Source organism: Schistocerca piceifrons, chromosome 2 (genome assembly GCF_021461385.2).
Source record: "Schistocerca piceifrons isolate TAMUIC-IGC-003096 chromosome 2, iqSchPice1.1, whole genome shotgun sequence".
NCBI classification, from domain to species: domain Eukaryota; kingdom Metazoa; phylum Arthropoda; class Insecta; order Orthoptera; family Acrididae; genus Schistocerca; species Schistocerca piceifrons.
In genome coordinates, this window is record NC_060139.1 from 681,320,261 (window position 1) to 681,326,429 (window position 6,169).

The following is a 6,169-nucleotide window of genomic DNA, read 5'->3' on the forward strand; positions in this document are numbered from 1 at the left end:
TATCAGTTTGGATTATGATGAAATTTAGGAACGTGCAAGGCAGTACTGATCTTAGAATACAGCTTGTAGAAATGCAAATGACCGATTATCCTTTTGTAGGTTTAGAAAAACTCCTGACAACGTTGAATGAACTACGCTCCCCAAAACTTTGAAGACAGTTGGGTTAAAAAACAGGAAGTAAATGTTTATTTACAGATTCAAAAACCACATGGCAGTTACAATAACCGATAGTGATGAATGGGAGCAGTGGTTGAGAAGGGAGGAATATGGGGTTAAAGACTACTTCCAATGTTATTTGTGATTTTTACATATAGCAAGCACTAAAGGAAAGAAAATACAATATAGAATCGGAATTAAAGTTTAGGGAGGAGAAACAGACATTTTGAGGTTTGCTGATCACACTGTAATTCTGTCAGAGATGGTAAAGAGCAGTTAAAAGGAATGCACAGTGTTTGCAAAACAGATTAAGATGAACATGAACAAAGTAAAACAAAGATAAAGGAGTTTAGTAGATCCATATTGAGAATAAGAGAAAATATGTAACATATAGTGGGATATAATTAAACTTTCGTTCCTTGAGAGGCCCCTCATGAAAAACGACAATTGTATGACAATGAAACTTTGTGGAAATATTTGTAAGGACATTCGCAAAAGAAATACCGAAGAAACTATCGACAGTAACACAATTTCCACGTTAGAGGGTAACGTTTGTTAATTCCGTACATGTTTACATTCTGAGTAAAATACTTTGCTCAATGTGACGACCACCCTCATCCACGACAGTCTGAAACTGCACTACATATACCATTCTATAATCTTTCATAGCACATTTAGAATCGTGGACCATGGAATGCAATCTCAGCCATGGCAACAGTAACTTCAACAATTTGTGGCGCAACTGACTGTCAGCTGTTACCAGCAGCAATTCCCAAATGTTATTCAATCCCAGTGTGGAAAGAGGACCTCTCCATATTACATTAATATGCCGATCCTGTGAATAGCACAAACACTGTTGCTTTACACGTAAAGCCCTGCTCGCCTTTAGCAGACCCGTGTCAGCCATCTGTAACTGTAATACATACTGATGTTTCTGTTTCGATCTTACATTGCTCTATAATAGCAAGTCATGCTCTATAATAGCAAGTAATGGCAAGATCTCTACTGACAACAGAAACGCTGCAGTGCACTATCTGAACATCTTTCCCTTGGGTATTGAACTGTATGGTAAGTAACTGGGGTCCTAGAAAAGACAGGCTTCGTCCCCGCCGTAGCCCTCAGTGGGACACAACCCCAGAACAGACTACAGCAGCCCACTCACCCCACCGCCGCCCCACACCGAACACAGGGTTATTGTGCGATTCGGCCCCCAGTGGACCCCTCGGGAACATCTCACACCACCAGATGAGTGTAACCCTTGCTTGTGTGGTAGTGTAACTATGGTGTATGCGTATGTGGAGAAAGTGTTTGCGCAGCAATCGCCGACATAGTGTAACTGAGGCGGAATAAGAGGAACCAGCTCGCATTCGCCGAAGCAGATAGGAAACCGCCTTAAAAACCATCCACAGACTGGCCAGCACACCAGACCTTGACATTAATCCGCCAGACGGATTCATGCCGGGGATTGGCACATCTTCCCACCTGGAAAGCAGTGCGTTAGACCACACGGCTAACCGTTTGGGTATTCCCTTGGGTTATCATATGGTAAATAGTTTTCGATCTACACTGGCTCAAGTAGCGAAAGTTTAATCGTAACCAACCAGTATAAGTAGTTATAAAAGTACAGAGAAATTAATACCTAACATCTAAACGAAGGTCAAGACATGATTATGTTTAATAAACTTAATTCACCTACCACAGCTACTTTTGATCGTCTTATAAGGAATCAGTGTCATATTTGGCATAAGATTAAGTGTAGTCTTCTCAATTAATAATCTTCACTTTCCTAAATGTTCTCAAATAATAAGCCAGGAAAACATAAAACATGAACAAGTATTAAAGCAACACCATACAATCCTTTCAGTTTCTAGTTATTGAACCACCAATACAAGTTCTTATATGAGCAACAAACGATTAAGTAAATAAAGTCTTTAAATAAGCTTGACAAAAAAAACAAAAACATCTGATAAACCTATAGACAATAAAAAATAATTTTATTGTAAACCAAAAGAGGAAATAACGTTTGCTGCACAAAAAACGCCAAATCACCTTCTGTCAATAAAACACTAGCTAGAAGTATTCCAACACAAGTTGGAGCCTCTACATGAGCTTAGGGAACTCAAATGTGGTACAAAAACGTTGGTACGTTAAATAAAGAAGCTAAAACTGTGAAAATGATTAGAATTAAATAATAAGAAACAGTAATAGCAAAACCATAAATTGTCAACAAAACTAATTAAAAACTGTCAACTAGCAATAAAAGTAAAAAACTCAAATAAATGGCAGGTTGAAAACGCTCAGGTTTAGCTAGCAAATGAAAAATACTGTATAATCATCAAAATTAAAACCATATCAATAACTAACAGACTGATAACAATATATATGAATTGAACTTGTAGCAGTAGTTATTAAAAAATAAATTGCAAACAAACAATAAAAAAGAATAAGGAAAAAATAATCAGTGTCAAAATAATATCTAATTGTATTGAAATTAGCATGACTATAAACACAAATAATAAAAAGAAAACTGAGAAGAAATATTAAAGAACGAACCAATCATCAATAACTATTCACGCTACGGTTGCAGGTTTGAATCCTGCCTCAGGCATGGATGTGTGTGATGTCCTTAGGTTAGTTAAGTTTAAGTAGTTTTAAGTTATAGAGGGCTGATGACCTCAGAAGTTAAGTCCCATAGTGCTCAGAGCCATTTGAACAGCTAGTCAATAAAAAAGACAACCAAGAAAATAGTTAGAAACAAATATTTTAACACTGAGACAATCCAGTAGAATTAGAGGAATCATTATCATGAGAACTAACTACAGAAACTAAAATGGAAAGACCTAAAGCATCTTCTCTAGCACAAAAAGCTAAACAACTAACAAAAAAATAAACACACTCAAACTGAATAATAAAAATGATAAATAATGAAAACAAAGAAAAAACAATATATTCTAATTAATGAAATAATTCATAAATGTTTTCTTAATGAAGGCAAACACCAGCAAATAAACCAATAAAATAAAAATAAGAAATATATACATCAGTTTTAAAAGCTAGAAGGAACTCAAGTCTTGTAAACAGGAAATAAGATTAATTACACTTTTATAACACTAGGGACAGAAAAATGTCATATCTTCAGTCTCTAATATCGATATTGTATTTCAAAAAGAAAACAATCTTACTTAATAATATATTTCACCCTTTTGCAGCATCATTAGATTGTCTATAAAGAAAGGGCAGAAAAGGAAAATATTAGAAAGAAAAAAGCATATGGTCCAGTCATGAAGTTCTTTAATGAGTAAATAAGTAATTTAAAAATGTGTTTAGGGAAAAAGTTATGTACTAATCTGAAAATAAGCTTTCATCAAAAACGTGTGAGATAGGGAGTGGACCTATAAGGCAAATATAGTAGTAAGAAATTTGAACGAAATAGGCAAATGAGCAAACAAACCAGAGCAGTAATCGCGAACTTTATCTTAAACACATTAGCAACCACAAACCAAAAAGTGTAGCTATTGGATCATGCTTACAAATCTAAAAAAATGTGACGCCATGTATACACACAACAGTAGTTTCCTCAAAACAGACATGTCAGCATATGTATCGAATTAGAGGAAAACAGTATGCTGTATGAAGTTTAGTAGGTGAAACCTTTATGTGGATGGCAGAGATGTATGTAAGATAGAAATTAAAGCATTATAGATATGATGAACAGTTATAATAGAGAGCAACGTCAGTAATGCAAACGTTTAAAATGAATTACAAAGAAGACAGGAAAGATAAGAAAATACAAAACATACTGATGTGCTATTTGGACATATTGAAGGAGCACTGCCATAGAATTAATAGCCAGCATCCTGTGGACTAACACTAGCTGCCAGGTAAGGTAAGATGTAATTATCTGATAAGAAAATATCTGTAATGGGGATTACAAGTAAATAAACAGATATTCAAAATTCAGAATTGAAATATACGTCCCCCAAATGTGGCATTGACGAGCCGAGAAAATAGCATTTATCCAAATACGAATGTAAGACAAAAGATTTAAGCACAGATAACTGTGAAAAGCACATGTGTTCACTGTAGCAGTCAAAAAGTATTTGAAAGCCACAAAATATAAGGAAGAAAAATCAATAAAAGTATAGCTAAGTGAACATTTTAAAAACTGTCAATACTGAATTGTAATGACATTTAGCGATCATCTGGCCATTGTGAAGCAGTTCTTTTATGGGATACGAATGTTTAACTATCTCCATTTCTTCAATGAGATTTAGTTATTTGCCTTTCTGATCATCATAAAAAATCTATGGATTGTCAAGCACAGGCAAATGGTGACCTCTCAAATTAAGATGCTCAACCAAAGTCAAAGTGCCGTTTGACCAGATTTCTGTTAGTTAGCAAATGTTAATAAAAACTAGTTCTGAACATTCTATAGGTTTGTCCTATGTAAGTCATGTGACAATCATTCCATTCCATTTATAGACACCAGCACTAGCGTATTTCTACTTTTATATGAATGTTGTTTTCTTGCATACCCATTCCCAGTGTTGTGGGCTTTGTGTTTCACTTCCGAATTCTGCATATTTAGTTATTTACTTGTAATCTTCATTACAGTGATTATTTTCCTGTCAGAAAATTATATCTTATCTTACCTGGCAGCTTATGTTAGCTGCCTGCCGCTAATTCTATTGCAGCATTCTTTCCAAATTTCCAAAGTGCGCATCAGCTATGTATTGCATTTACTTACCTTTTCTGCCTGCCGTTGTAATTCCTATCAAACATAGTGAGCCATGACGCCATTGAATACGTTGAGTGCTCTGTCTGGCGCCACTGGCTCAGATGGACAACTGTCACCAGGACTTCAGTCAAAACAAGATTGACAGAAAGGACAGATTGGAATCCAGAAACACCTTGGTTGCCGATTGAAAGTAACCCTTATCATTGTCATATTGCTTCCTAATCTGTTAAACTTTTAAGCACAGGTGCGCATCTTAACCCTGAACCTTTTGACATACAGCTTTCAAATTAAAAGTTACGTAATCTGTACTGAGTAATTGAATCCCTATCGACATCAGTGGTGCTTATATAGTTTTCAAGTGTCGCATAAGGGAATTTAATAAGAGAGACTGTGTCCAGCGCGGTAGTAAACACCGCTGTTTGATCTGACAACAGGCGGGCTGCAGGGCCAGACATCTTGTTATCATTGTCATATAGTTTGCTGTTCTGATTTCTTTTGCAAACGTTTATTCATCTTTAGGTTTAAGGTAAAAAATTGCAGATTTTTTTTCATTTTGTGAAGAAAACAAAGTTATCGTTATACATTGTTAAAGAAACAGGTTGCATGAAAAGGTCGTTATACTGGTGGGTCCTCCCTTCCACGGTTTCCTTAATTCCAATAAGTTTCGCATATCACTTAGTTTTCATTGTTGTTCTCTATCATAACTGTTCATCATATCTTAAATACTGTAATTTCTATGTTACATATATCAATGCTACCTAGAAGAAGTTTTGCCTTACTAAACTTCACTTGCAGTACAGTTTGTCGTCATTTGTTTTGAGAAAACTACTGCTGTTTATACAATGACACATATCTAAACGTGCCCCTATTCCTAAGCTTCTATGTCTCTGGATGCTGGCGTGTTTCAGGTAAAGTTTACGGTTGCTGCTCTAGCTTCTTTGCATTTACTGCTGCTTTTACCTATCACGTTCGAACATCTTACCACCATATATGCCTTATAATCCTCTCCCTATGTTACACGTTTCTCGACGAATGCTGATTTGCAGAATACCATGAACGTTTCTCCTTACAATTTTTTTTTAAATTACTTGTTTATTGATTGTAAAGGTGTATGATAGGATCATGGCCCCTTTTCTTATCAACACTTCCCTTCTTTCTTCTTACATTGCAAATAATATAATGCCCCAAAGGGGTGAAATGCATTATTAAATAGTCATTATTTTCCAAACAAGACCGATTGCTTTTGGAAATAAATTGTAACAGTTGCTATACCAG